This window comes from Schistocerca cancellata, chromosome 1 (genome assembly GCF_023864275.1).
Source record: "Schistocerca cancellata isolate TAMUIC-IGC-003103 chromosome 1, iqSchCanc2.1, whole genome shotgun sequence".
In the NCBI taxonomy this organism is placed as follows: Eukaryota; Metazoa; Arthropoda; class Insecta; order Orthoptera; family Acrididae; genus Schistocerca; species Schistocerca cancellata.
The window spans coordinates 1,062,965,199-1,062,980,293 of record NC_064626.1 but is presented as its reverse complement, the minus strand read 5'-3'; the positions used below and the strand labels follow the sequence as shown (position 1 = coordinate 1,062,980,293).

The following is a 15,095-nucleotide window of genomic DNA, read 5'->3' as shown; positions in this document are numbered from 1 at the left end:
GTGAACCGTATGTGCAGTTGACGGACTTTGAGCGAGGGCGTATAGTGGGCATGCGGGAGGCCGGGTGGACGTACCGCCGAATTGCTCAACACGTGGGGCGTGAGGTCTCCACAGTACATCGATGTTGTCGCCAGTGGTCGGCGGAAGGTGCACGTGCCCGTCGACCTGGGACCGGACCGCACCGACGCACGGATGCACGCCAAGACCGTAGGATCCTACGCAGTGCCGTAGGGGACCGCACCGCCACTTCCCAGCAAATTAGGGACACTGTTGCTCCTGGGGTATCGGCGAGGACCATTCGCAACCGTCTCCATGAAGCTGGGCTACGGTCCCGCACACCGTTAGGCCGTCTTCCGCTCACGCCCCAACATCGTGCAGCCCGCCTCCAGTGGTGTCGCGACAGGCGTGAATGGAGGGACGAATGGAGACGTGTCGTCTTCAGCGATGAGAGTCGCTTCTGCCTTGGTGCCAATGATGGTCGTATGCGTGTTTGGCGCCGTGCAGGTGAGCGCCACAATCAGGACTGCATACGACCGAGGCACACAGGGCCAACACCTGGCATCATGGTGTGGGGAGCGATCTCCTACACTGGCCGTACACCACTGGTGATCGTCGAGGGGACACTGAATAGTGCACGGTACATCCAACCCATCATCGAACCCATCGTTCTACCATTCCTAGACCGGCAAGGGAACTTGCTGTTCCAACAGGACAATGCACGTCCGCATGTATCCCGTGCCACCCAACGTACTCTAGAAGGTGTAAGCCAACTACCCTGGCCAGCAAGATCTCCGGATCTGTCCCCCATTGAGCATGTTTGGGACTGGATGAAGCGTCGTCTCACGCGGTCTGCACGTCCAGCACGAACGCTGGTCCAACTGAGGCGCCAGGTGGAAATGGCATGGCAGCCGTTCCACAGGACTACATCCAGCATCTCTACGATCGTCTCCATGGGAGAATAGCAGCCTGCATTGCTGCGAAAGGTGGATATACACTGTACTAGTGCCGACATTGTGCATGCTCTGTTGCCTGTGTCTACGTGCCTGTGGTTCTGTCAGTGTGATCATGTGATGTATCTGACCCCAGGAATGTGTCAATAAAGTTTCCCCTTCCTGGGACAATGAATTCACGGTGTTCTTATTTCAATTTCCAGGAGTGTATTAAGATAACTGGAGAGCCATTCACAAAAGCTGAGCCAGAGCCATTTACAAAATTTGAGGCACTAAGAAGAAATTTTGTAGCCAACGATTTCGGACAATATCGAAAGTACTTTAGTTTTAAGTCAATATACGTCATTATACCGGTTAAAAATGTCATAATTATACCTTTTAGAGTGATACCTGTCTTATTTTCTTCTGACAACTACGTACGAACGCTGTCGTATATTACAGGGAACACGCAAACAATAACTGGAGGCTGTGTCGTTATCCGTTTTACTGTTTGCTGCCAACTGTTGCAGCACCCATCATATCGACGTGGGACTGGAATGACAGCGCAGCAATCGGCCAATATGCAGCGGCGCAATTTACACGAGATTTCGTGGGGCTAGATTTGGAACGCAAATATTTTTCCTCTATTCTGTCCAGGTTTTCAAGCGTGTTGGCCCCCTGCGTGACGGCACTAATACCACATACCAAAGAACATCATCGCTGGCGCCTGGAAACTATCCGTGACGTTCGACATGGCACGAAAAAAAGCAAATACTGCGTAGAGCTGAGTCATTAAAGTTTTTTATCATTCAGTCAGGCACTAAATTTCATGCCATGTATACAAAATATCTAATTTGCTGGTTCAAATCACGTGCTCAAGTACTACTGACTGAGCCGTCAAAGACAGTGATGTACGAGACGCCAAACAGAAGAGACCTCATCCAGTTTTGAAACTGAAAAGACAAAGTGTAGCGCACCATCCAAGTTATCGGCTCTGATAGTGTATATTCAACAGGGGCAGAGATCTGTCAGTAATGACTCCATCTGATAACCACTGTGCTCATAACCAACACACGATCGACCCTAAGCAGTAGCTGAAATGTCTTACGTGAGGTCTAGGAGAAAACTGTTCCACGCTTGGGGATTCTCACAGTACGAATTTCCATAACATTGTTAGCTGCATATTCAAACGTCTGACTTTCCACCTAAGGGGCTTTGGCTCATCAATAGAATTATTTGTTAGCAACTTTCGTTGCTATTACGTAAATCCTTATTTGCCATTCCAAAAAGTATCAGATAATCGCAAAAAGTCAGACTTCTTACGTAATTAGTACATTAACATACAAAACACTTTTTCCTGTTGAGGCATAAAATTGCCAGGTCTACTGGACAGTCTCCAATGAGTACTAACGTAATCTATCGACGAAAACACGTCCCAGCTATCCTTCCAGACATGCGACAGATTTGGAAAGCAGGAGAGAGAGCCTGCCTGGGGACGGCATTGTAGTTGTCTCTCTGTGGCTCCAGATGGTTTAGCGTACCCTCGGACACAAACATTACATAATCAGCAGTGAACCGCCCTGAAGAGCATCACAGAAAATCAGTCGAAACGACTGCAATTTAATTGCTTTAGTAGTTCAGAACGACTCCACCCGCTACACGAATTATTTTGGTCAAAATGGCTGGGTATTGTTTAGGAGGCAAGAGAAAACTGGACAAAGTGGCTACCACACACAAGAATAGTAGAGGAAGCAAGAGTAGTATTGGAAGCAAACTCAGATGGCTGTGGAACAAATTTTCCAAAGAACCAACACCAAGATGGATTGATGACATGTGCAACAATATTAGGGAAGTTGAGACAGACACTGCAACGTCGGGAGAAGGAACACAAGGTTTATTTTATTTATAGTGTCAGAAGCCTACTTTTAAAGTACCCCGATTTGTACACAGTATATGCTTATTTTTTCTTAAAAAAAGGAACATTTAGAAGTATCACCGACTAAATTTGCACATCAGATGACATCCAAAATTGAGCCACGCCAAGGATACCATCCTGCGTAGAACAAATAGTTGGACGAAGAGGCCACTGAATTAATGTTCCACAGTTTCTTTGTCTCCACACTCAAATTTGCAATAATCCTTTGTGAAATCCTATAATTTATGGGAGAAAAATGGTTCAAATGGCTCTGAGCACTATGGGACTCAACTGCTGAGGTCATAAGTCCCCTAGAACTTAGAACTACTTAAACCTAACTAACCTAAGGACAACACACACATCCATGCCCGAGGCAGGATTCGAACCTACGACCGTAGAAGTCGCGCAGTTCCGGACTGAGCGCCTAGAACCGCGAGACCACCGCGGCCGGCTTTAAGGGAGAACCTTGCCCTACCGACACTAGTTCTTAAGCGGTTACGAGATAAACACGTCTTTCCTCGTTTGTAGCCGGCAGAAGGTATTCTATCTGTCCCATACAATATTGTTGTACGGATTTCCACTGAAAAAGTCTTGCTTCGTCTGGAGGGAGTTTCAAAGATTCTGCTGTTCAAGGGAAACCTTTACTTGATTTAAGGTATGCTGAGGTAGTTCTTGGACAAGCAGTGGGTGATCTTCAGTGCCCTCAGCCCTCAGTCGTTCTTAATGAATATTTGAAGGTGTGCTACCTGAAAGACAGTAAATCTTCTCAATAGGAGTTGGTTTTGAGCACCCTGTAATCGTTCTGCAAGCTTAGTTCAGAGCGGGGTCCACAATTTTGGTATGAGGTGATGTTTACCAAACTGATGCTGGTTTTCTGTTTGACATTGGAGAGTGTTGTCTGAAAGTCAGGGAGCGGTTCAGTGTTGCTTCAGAGACATAAACGTGTCTCCCAGTGGTCTGCCTGACTTGTTTCATGCGATACCAACTTCAGCCACTGATAAGTATGAATATACACTCCTGGAAATGGAAAAAAGAACACATTGACACCGGTGTGTCAGACCCACCATACTTGCTCCGGACACTGCGAGAGGGCTGTACAAGCAATGATCACACGCACGGCACAGCGGACACACCAGGAACCGCGGTGTTGGCCGTCGAATGGCGCTAGCTGCGCAGCATTTGTGCACCGCCGCCGTCAGTGTCAGCCAGTTTGCCGTGGCATACGGAGCTCCATCGCAGTCTTTAACACTGGTAGCATGCCGCGACAGCGTGGACGTGAACCGTATGTGCAGTTGACGGACTTTAAGCGTGGGCGTATAGTGGGCATACGGGAGGCCGGGTGGACGTACCGCCGAATTGCTCAACACGTGGGGCGTGAGGTCTCCACAGTACATCGATGTTGTCGCCAGTGGTCGGCGGAAGGTTGCACGTGCCCGTCGACCTGCGACCGGACCGCAGCGACGCACGGATGCACGCCAAGACCGTAGGATCCTACGCAGTGCCGTAGGGGACCGCACCGCCACTTCCCAGCAAATTAGGGACACTGTTGCTCCTGGGGTATCGGCGAGGACCATTCGCAACCGTCTCCATGAAGCTGGGCTACGGTCCCGCACACCGTTAGGCCGTCTTCCGCTCACGCCCCAACATCGTGCAGCCCGCCTCCAGTGGTGTCGCGACAGACGTGAATGGAGGGACGAATGGAGACGTGTCGTCTTCAGCGATGAGAGTCGCTTCTGCCTTGGTGCCAATGGTGGTCGTATGCGTGTTTGGCGCCGTGCAGGTGAGCGCCACAATCAGGACTGCATACGACCGAGGCACACAGGGCCAACACCCGGCATCATGGTGTGGGGAGCGATCTCCTACACTGGCCGTACACCACTGGTGATCGTCGAGGGGACACTGAATAGTGCACGGTACATCCAAACCGTCATCGAACCCATCGTTCTACCATTCCTAGACCGGCAAGGGAACTTGCTGTTCCAACAGGACAATGCACGTTCGCATGTATCCCGTGCCACCCAACGTGCTCTAGAAGGTGTAAGTCAACTACCCTGGCCAGCAAGATCTCCGGATCTGTCCCCCATTGAGCATGTTTGGGACTGGATGAAGCGTCGTCTCACGCGGTCTGCACGTCCAGCACGAACGCTGGTCCAACTGAGGCGCCAGGTGGAAATGGCATGGCAAGCCGTTCCACAGGACTACATCCAGCATCTCTACGATCGTCTCCATGGGAGAATAGCAGCCTGCATTGCTGCGAAAGGTGGATATACATTGTACTAGTGCCGACATTGTGCATGCTCTGTTGCCTGTGTCTATGTGCCTGTGGTTCTGTCAGTGTGATCATGTGATGTATCTGACCCCAGGAATGTGTCAATAAAGTTTCCCCTTCCTGGGACAATGAATTCGCGGTGTTCTTATTTCAATTTCCAGGAGTGTATATGGAATTCAAAAAGTATCAGGAAGTATGGAGTAAGATAGTAGCTAATTCCTCCTGCAAACCATCTTCCCATTGCAATATACACCTTCCGATAAAGGTGAAGGATGAGCAGTTCTTTGATAGTTACAGTAGTAAATGAGCTTTCAGTTGATAACTACATCTGCACGACCAAAACGGGTGTGGCGTGGGGGATGCCCCGGACGCATGAGAAAACGCCGTTCTGCGGAATCTGTAACACGGTCGCTAGCTGCGTGGGTCGCTTCTTTTGTGTCTCTACACAAAACGTAGCTTCTTAAGCTGACATTTAGGAAGTCTGTGAGGAAGGAAACCTCAAAGGAAGGACACTAGTTACGCTCCAGATGGCTTGCTGTATGGCGTCACGGCATCGCGCACCAACCTGAGACCCGCCTTTCTGTTGTGTGTGCTGTAAAACACTAGTCAGGTACAAATTTGAGATTTGTTTTGTTTTCGCGTAGGTTCGGCGTGACACAGCGGCGCCGAAGAGGGCAGTTACTCCCGGGTTTCTCCCTTTCCTATAGAGACACTGGCTCAGTCACGCTTTGAGTAGTTCGAGTGAGAGACGCAACGCTCGTCTTGCAGAAGCTAATTTCTCGTGCCGAGGAGGAGGCGTCCCAGTCGGTACCGTGACGGTGGGGACAGGACAATCTTGTTTGCCGAAGCAACTGGACGACGTCAGAGCTTGCTAAATACAAGCAAGTCGCTACCGACTGGCTCCATGCCAGCCGCTAAACACCTCTCTCTCTCTCCCTCTCTCTCTCTCTCTCTCTCTCTCTCTCTCTCTCTCTCTCTCTCTCCCCCTCTCTCCCTCGCTATCCCGTATTTCTCTTATGTGGTATGTGGAAACTTCCACTGGGACATTTTCAAAATTTTGAAAGGAGCCATTTCGAATAGTGGATCTCATCTCATATCACTGGCTGACAACTAGCCTCTTCTTTTGATTGACTGCGGACTTTTAGGTGGATCTGCTTGATCGCGGAACGCTCAGGGGGGTACAGAAGCAAAGTTTTCCAGACACTTCATATGCCTCATCAGATCTGGACGGACGGAGAATTTCTGGACAGGGTAGGCGCTGGGACTGACAGCGGTCGGCCTTTCAGGATCGCTGATGCACCCTCCAGACTTTGATATCGGCTTTCGGTTTGGTAAGTAATGCTTCGCTGGATAGGAGATGGCTCGAAAGTAATGCTTCCGAATTTTTATTCTGTTCTAAATATCATTTGAGGTATTACATGTCACGCACAGTACTCAGCCGACTTTACACATCCGGTGACCTTGTCCAGCTAGAGGGCTCCGAATGAAACGTGTCACTTGGCGGCGTGTAACGTAACTACACTGGCAATCCAAAATATTACGAACGCCTGCCTAATAACTTGTTGGTCCATATTTCTGAACGCAATACGTCACGTATTCTGCGTATCGTGGAGCCAACAGTTTGTTGGTAGGTTTGTGGAGGCATATTGCACCAGCTATCCACGCACAAATCATATAATTTCCTTTAACAGCTGGGAGCTGATTTGTGTACGCGCTGATGGGGCCTAATAGCGACCTAAATGGGTCCCATTGGATTCACATCAAGCGAATTTCGTGGCCAAAACATCAACGTGAGCACACTATCGCGCTCGTGAAACCACTGCAGCATGTTTCTTGCTTTGAGACACGGACAATTGTACTGCTGGACGAAGACATCGCCGGCGAGGAAGACATCAAGCACGAAAGGGTGCAGGTGGTCCGCATCTGTCAGCGTATCTCCGATTACTACCGCAGGTCCCATGTGAGTGCGGGAAGATGTTTCCCGTAGCGTAAAAGTGCTCCCACTTGCCTGTTTCCTTGGCGCCGTGCACATTTCGAACAGCCGTTCGCTTGGATGACGGCCTTTGCGGAGATGACCAACGGCCTGGTGTAGCAAAAACGTGATTCATCCGACGAGGAGACACTTTTCCATCGATCCACGGTCCAAGCTCGACGATCCTGTGGCCACTGCAATCGTAATTTACGATGTCGTTGGGCCAACATGTGAACAGGCAGTGTGCCATCGGCTGCGGAGGAGCATGTTCAACAACGTATGATGAACGCTGCGCTCTGAAACACTAGCATTGTGCTCTACCAGCAGAGATGCCACAGTGCGGTGGGGTGGGGTTTTGTTCTCTGTGCAGGCTGCACATTAAAATTCACCTACCCCAGAACGGCGTCTGTTCGATGTCTCTTCACTTAGCAACGTAGATACTTACAAGATGATGTAAAAGCAGCGTTGATAAAAAACACCATCTAATATCTACAATTACTGAGGCCACGCAACTCTAGTAATGAAAGAAAGATTTGTAGAAAAATTGTCATTCCATTTTATCGGGTAGTAAGAAAATGGATTAGCTTCTGGAAAATAATGTCAAAAATTTTCACACAAAAATGTTTATTTTGTCTTTATAGGCAAAGAAACGGTACTATTCAGTCTACATGTAAACTATTGGCCATTTTCTTCTTGTTCACATTTCATATACACAGCAGCCAGAAATCTGTCCAGACCCGACCCGAATTAAACAATATTTTCACAGTCATTAATATCACCACTAATTTGATTTATTAGATTCGGTCCTTCTTGTGGATTTCTATAAAAGAAATTGTTCGCCAAAACTGCTCAGTGGTTGAATACTGTAACAAGCCATGTGGATACTATGAAGGACAAATTTTCGCACACGAATATCTTCCAAACAAAACAATTCCAAAACTTCCAAACTTCACAAAACTGTCCGTAAATGCAACTGCTATCACGGTAATGCAATCTAGATGCGATAAGCCAAATATTTATTTATTTTACACATTGTTTTGACTCGCACTAGTAACACGACGGTCCGTATTCAAAGCTAGCGAGCGACTCCCTTCTTCCAGCCTCACTCCCAGTAAACTATCAGGTAACAAGCGGAAACCGTCTCAATTCTGACTGGCTGACCATACTCGCTGCCAATCAGAATGCTCGCTGGTGATCATACTCGCGCCGAAACTGGCCTGCACCAATCCTTATACACAGACGCATATGCGTCAATCTGACATGCAAATATTAAAGTAATGCTTAATAAACGAAAACGAAAAGACAATAATCCTGGAAATATTCTTTAGATACAGATTTTACTCCAGCTGATTTTCTGGCTGCTCTGTTACAATAGCCATCACACCGAGACATACATCAGCAAAGTGAGTAAATGATCCCGAGGATCATTTCGCCACGACAGGCTTGAGTAACTCTTGCAGGCTACTTAAGACGGTATATAATGCAACATTGAAATTAAATCAATGTCCCACATATACATTCTCATTTACTCACATGTACTCCCACAGCCATATTAGATACAAATAATAACTTTGTCTGATTTTTATATTACGAAAACGAAAAATAATTGAAGTTATAGTATGAAAATCTCAGTTAATTAATGCTGCACACTGACAGTTAGGTTTATGTTTTCCAATTATACGAAAAGATAAACTATTATATTTGCTAACTGAATTTAGTCCCCTAAGTGTCGGTTTTTGACTTTTCAGCATTTTTTTTATCTCCGAAACTATGATAGTTACAATGTTGAAATTTTTATACAATCTTCTCCTGAATAACAGAAGGGGGTGTACTGATTTTGAAAAATGATTCAATAGTATTTAATATCATTTATTTAGGTTCTTATAGGTGGTGAATGTACGCGTCCAGTAAGAGGCCTAGAATAGCTTTCCCACGGCAGGCAGTGACAGATGCTCGCGTGCATCTCGGTTAGGCCACTAGATGTCAGTCCCCGAAGTTACATGCAGAAAGCTATCCTAAAACAAACGTAGTTGCGACGCTACAACAGGTCGCCACCTGTCCTGTTTTACAGAGCAGGTGGGCCTACAAACCCCAAGTTCCGTGAAGAGTTGTGGACGTCCAACTTATCACTCAGTGGTAGTTTCACTGTCGTTCTACCACCCATTACAGTAGCACGTGAACATTCGACCAGCTACGGCGTTTTCGAGATACTCGTTTACAGGCTCTGGGTAGCAATAATATCACCTTTGTCAAAGTCGCTTATATCAGTAGATTTCCCCATTTGCGGCCCTTGATGTCGCTAGAATCGTTCCCCATCCGTTTTTTATCCCCTTATATACTTTCCTTGCCACGTCACGTTCCCGCAGCACCACCAGGCGACAGCCAGCCTCGTAGTGGGCAGCGATAATAATGTTTTGGCTGTCGGTGCCTGAGAAACAGCGTGCTGTATTCGAGTTTTGAAAGCGTGAATTCGAAGAGTTCGCCCACAGATGAAAAACTATCTCCTTCAGCCATGACAGTGCAAAAGTCCAGCATCTAGAGTTCATTGTGATAGGTCATCCTCCCTACAGTCCAAACGTGTTCTCATTCGATTTTCATTCGTTTTCAAAAATTAAAGAATAAATTAGAGCACTTCACTTTGATAACGATGAAGCGGTGGAAGCTGATGTGAAGTTGTAGCTCCGTAAACAACAATGAGTTTAAACTTCATGGAGTGTCTATACATCCGCCATGTCTGAAGCAAATTGAATATCCGTCCACCATTTTCTATGTAGTCAAAGGCGTCGTCTGCTGTGTGACCTCTTGAAATTGGCTTTGATTAACTTCAAATAACGCGTGCTAGCTTTATCTGTACTCAAAAAAAAGTGGGGGTAAACAGGTACAGTGGCAGCAACAAGGAAAGTTTCAGTCGAAATATGGGTAATTTATTCGATGTAGATAAAACTGGAACGCGACTCAAAACATTTTCGTCTATCCACGATAACTTCTTGTTGATCGCAAACTGAACTTAAGTCAGTGGTCAGTGCAAAATGGACAGGTACCACATGATAATTATGGAGTAAACTTCGAAATGTTTTGTGGTTCGCTAATAGAAACGGTGTTTTTGTTGATATGAAAGTACGTACACGCAGTACAGTTATTTAATTACAGACTTACTATGTACAATTGATGACCCTTTTAGAGTGTTACAAACCAAACTGTCGCAAGTTCGCTTTCTGGCCCTTATTTGTGCCATTTCATCTTTTCTTGTAAGATTTTCGAAAATTAAAGCCAGTTTGAAGTGCCTTGGACAAAACGGGCCTCTGATCACGTTTATCGTACGTATATTTCGCTTCAAAGTCATTTGAGAAGATGCAGCTCGTTGTGGTTCGAAACAATTTGTCCCGATTCATATTTGCTGCCCGTCCCTGCGTTAGCTCCCGTCAATTCGACTCGTGCAAGTGAACGCTAAACTCAGCTTAGGCATATTTAATTCAGGTTTATCTAAACAAATTGCAACTGAGAGGGAACAATAAACGAGATTTATCTGCGTTATCTAAACAGTTGCTGACTCTGTCAGGACGATTATGTCGACTACAGTGACAAGTTAAATGATTCACCAAATAAGACTGTTCGCTTTCCACACAGACGAACGATGGATCGCCGCCTCTCAGCGTTCTGACCTTCGTCAATATGGCGACCGAGGCAACGGTGGTTGTCGCAACGAGTGCTGCAACTCTTGTGTTAGCAATTCAATTTAAACACGTTGGTCAACATAGTAAATGGTCTACAGTGACGATATCGACAATTTGGTATCCTGTTGGGAGAAATGTGTTCGTCGCCAGGGTGACTACATCTACGTCTACATGGATGCTCTGAAAATCACATTTAAGTGCCTGGCAGACGGTTCATCGTACCACCTAGACAATAATTCTGTATTATTCCAATCCCGGACAACGCGCGGAAGATACGAACACCTACATCTTTCGGTGCAAGCTCTGATTTCCCTTATTTTATTACGAAGATCTTTTCTCCCTGTGTAGGTCGGTGTCAATGTTTTCGCATTCGGAGGAGAAAGTTTTTGTTTGAAACGCCTTTGTTTTAATGAAGTGCTGTATCATTTCGGTAATATTTTCTCCCCTATTTCGCGATAATACGAAACGTGCTGCCTTTCTTTGAACTACGCTGAGAAATAAATATGTAGCCTTGAAGAATAAAATGTATAATATTAATTACTTTTGTTGCCATATATTTTTCATTCTATTACTTTTCAGGAAGCCTTCGTATAACCCAGGTGTTTGTTTACTGTGTTCATTAACGGTTTTGTTTCACTGTCATATGCGAATGTCCAAAAGATTCGTCTATTATTTATACACTTGTGTGAGATATTAAACAGAGTAAACCTGGTCTCCTTGTATCTATTCTATGGCTAGATAATCAGTCGGCCACTGTGGCCGAGCGGTTCTAGGCGCTTCAGTCTGGAACTACGCTGCTGCTACGGTCGCAGTTTCGAATCCTGCCTCGGGCATGGATGTGTGTGATGTCCTTAGGTTAGTTAGGTTTAAGTAGTTCTAAGTCTAGGGGACTGATGACCTCAGATGTTAAGTCCCATAGTGCTTCGAGCCATTTTTTTGAGCTAGATACTCCCTGCCTGCTATCACTTAAATTAATTAATGCAGGACCGGGACCCAAAGTTCATTTACAACGGCTTTTCGGCGTCATCAACTGCATGGGATTTTTTATATTATGTATCTGAACACATTTTGGAGGGGGACGGGGTAGTTCCGATTTCCGATAGTCCAGACGGCTTGAGATCCAAGTCGGCCTCTTGCAAAGCAATGTTCCAAGGGGCGTGCCGTTCCGAGGAACAAAGAATTTTCTTGGGGCATCCCTGTTCCTAATGTAGAAAGCAGATAGTAGTGGTTTCAAAGGGTAGGTTTGTAGGTGGTCAGACTTATTACGATTTCACAATACGGTAAAAGACGAATACTGCATACCGGGTGTACCGGTATGAAATGAGCGTTAAGATACAAATGTGTCGATAGGGAACATTTGTTGTGAACGAGCCTTAATTTTTTTGTTTGGTTGGTATGACATCTGTCAAAGATATTTAGTATACCTCAAGTCAAGGCACAAACAACAAAATATGTTTTCATCGTGCTAACAATGTCAAATTTTGTACCAGAAAGTGATGATGTGCGGAAAGCATTAATTTTTTGTTTTCATTTGAAAAAAAGTGTTGCAGAGTCGCATCGAATGCTTGTCCAGGCATATGCTCTATCAGAAGCAACATGCAAAAGATGGTTTCAATGGTTCAGAAATAATGATTTTGATGTAAGAAATGAAGAACGTGGAAGACCACCAAAAAGGTTGGAAGACGCCGAATTGCAAGAAATATTGGATGAAGATGATACTCGAGTCAGAAGCAATTGGCAGCAATGCTAAATGTTGCACAACAAACAATTTCTGACCGTTTGAAAGCTATGGGAAAGATCCAAAAATGTGGAAAATGGGTGCCACATGAATTGAATGAAAGACAGATGGAAAACCGAAAAACCATTTGTCAAATTTTTCTTTAAAAACATGAAAGAGAATCAATTTTGCAACGAATTGTTACTGGCGATGAGAAATGGTTTTATTTTAAGAATCCTAAACGGGAAAAGTATGAGTTAATCCGGGACAACCATCAAAATCGACTGCAAAACCAGATCGATTCGGCAAGAAGACAATGCTCTGTGTTTGGTGGGATCAGAAAGGTGTGGTGTATCATGAGCTTCTAAAACCTGGTGAAACTGTGAATTCTAATCGCTACAGACAAGAAACGATCAATTTGAACTAATTGATCGAAAAAAGACCAGAATGGGCCAGAAGACATGGCAAAGTATTTTCTTTACACGACAATGCACCTGCACACAAAGCAAAACTGGTTCAGGATACAATCAAAACACTTGACTGGGAGCTGCTACGCCGGCCGTTGTGGCTGAGCGGTTCTAGGCGCTTCAGTCCGGAACCGCGCTGCTGCTACGGTCGCAGGTTCGAATCCTGCCTCGGGCATGGATGTGTGTAATGTCCTTAGTTTAGTTAGGTTTAAGTAGTTCTAAGTCTAGGGGACTGATGACCTCAGATGTTAAGTCCCATAGTGCTCAGAGCCATTTGAACCATTTTTGGAGCTGCTACCCCACCCGCCGTATTCACCAGACTTGGCCCCTTCCGACTACCTTTTTTTTTTCATCTATGGGACACGCATTGGCTGAGGAAGACTTCGATTCCTACGAAGAAGTCGAAAATTGGATGTCTGATTGGTTTGATTCAAAAGACGAACATTTCTATTGGCGTGGTGTCCACAAATTCCCAGAAAGGTGGTCAAAATGTACCGAAAGCAATGGTCAGTACTTTGAATAAAATGTTTTTACTTTTCAATTCAAAATTAGTGTTTAATTTTCACAAAAAAACGCTCATTTCATACCGGTGCACCTGGTATGATCTGCCGGAGAAAAGAACACCGTCTACGCTGTTTGACTGTCATTAGTCTGCCGTGCTAAACACAGAGTCGCAAAGCGCCCACCGCGCCTGACTGATGCGTGACGCCAGGCGGCGGAGCGGCGCTGCCTCGGCGGTGAGCGGCAGGCGGTCTGAGCTGAGCTGCGGGAGGAGACAGCTGGCCGTTCAGCTCCACTTGCGAGCAGATTTACCGGCGCCCACCTCTGCTGCCTCCGCTCTCGCCCTCGCCCTCGCCCCCCACGTGTCCGCGCCGTAATTGAATCGGTAATTGTAAAAACAACACATGTCCACTTTTTGGCAAAAATTAGATATATGCAGAGAAGCCTTCAGGATACTTAGATGCAGCATCTATGTAAAAATCACACTTCTCCTACACAATTTAATGCTTTTATAGGCATACAGTTTTTCGTGTTCTTTGCAGTAACAACATCAGTCCAGGACTTACGTTATTATTGCAAGAAATGGCAGATGGCAGCACCAAACGATCATACTCGGATCTTTTTCCATGTAGTGAATATAATGCATGCCAGATGGCAGCATATCTGACGCCTGTGATCTAATTACCTGTGTGCATTGTTGTAGCAGCTGCGTATACATTGCCGTTTAGTTTTGTTTATAGAACACGTTTCTTTGGATTATCTATGCACAATGTCGAAGAAGAGAGGTGCGCAACCGGAACTATATAAAAGAAATGTCATAAAAGCTGCCAGAACGAAGGGAATTGGTTACGTGAATCACAGTGGAAGAGAAATTAATGCTGTAAAAATAGGACCTGACTGTGGGTGAGTTCAAAGGCTATGTGAATTAATCTCCTGTCTGTGTATTTTTACTTCTTAGAGGTTCCCATCTGTTCTAAGTTTTATGGTACGTAAATATCATATGGATAATTTACTCTATCAATAAAAAATAACTGATTTTACGTAAATAATTTTTTTGCAACTCTTTTACAATTCCTGACATTGGTATTCGTGTATTAATATGTTTCAGATGTAAGAAACTGTGTTTCAAGAGGATCTCTGAACATGAACAGATAGATATATTCACTAAATTTCACGATTTTGAGAGTAAGAACACACAAGATGGTTACCTTGCAGGGCTGATCGAAAAAGAAGACGTGGTACGCAGAAGACCCCGGAAAAGTGATGGCCAGCCTAAGCCAAGAGCACTAAATTATCGATATCACGCGGTAACTGGAGATGCTGGGCGGGTCGAAGTGTGCAAAAAGCATTTTGTAGTCTTTTTGGCATTACAAATGAACGTGTGCGACGAATTTGTAACTGTGTGAAAAATAATGTTCGCCCATGTGACAGTAGAGGACGTACTGCTTCAACCAATGCAACACCACAGGAAGTCCTATCGATAATTGAGGAGCATATTAAAACATTCCCTACGAAAATCTCACATTATTCAAGCAAAGAAATGTATTACTTAAATCCTGAATTATCTGTAAAAAGTATGTACGAACTGTTCATGAAGTTATATCCTCATATCAGAGTGTCATATGGAATTTATTTAAGGGTTTTCAATGAG

The 15,095-nt window shown here is 45.3% G+C and overlaps 1 protein-coding gene across 1 annotated transcript in view; it reads right to left on the bottom strand.

The window, feature by feature from the left end:
• The window catches only part of LOC126090607 (somatostatin receptor type 2-like), a 556,431-nt gene that overhangs the window by 322,400 nt on the left and 218,936 nt on the right, over nucleotides 1-15,095 (bottom strand). The window lies entirely within an intron of this gene.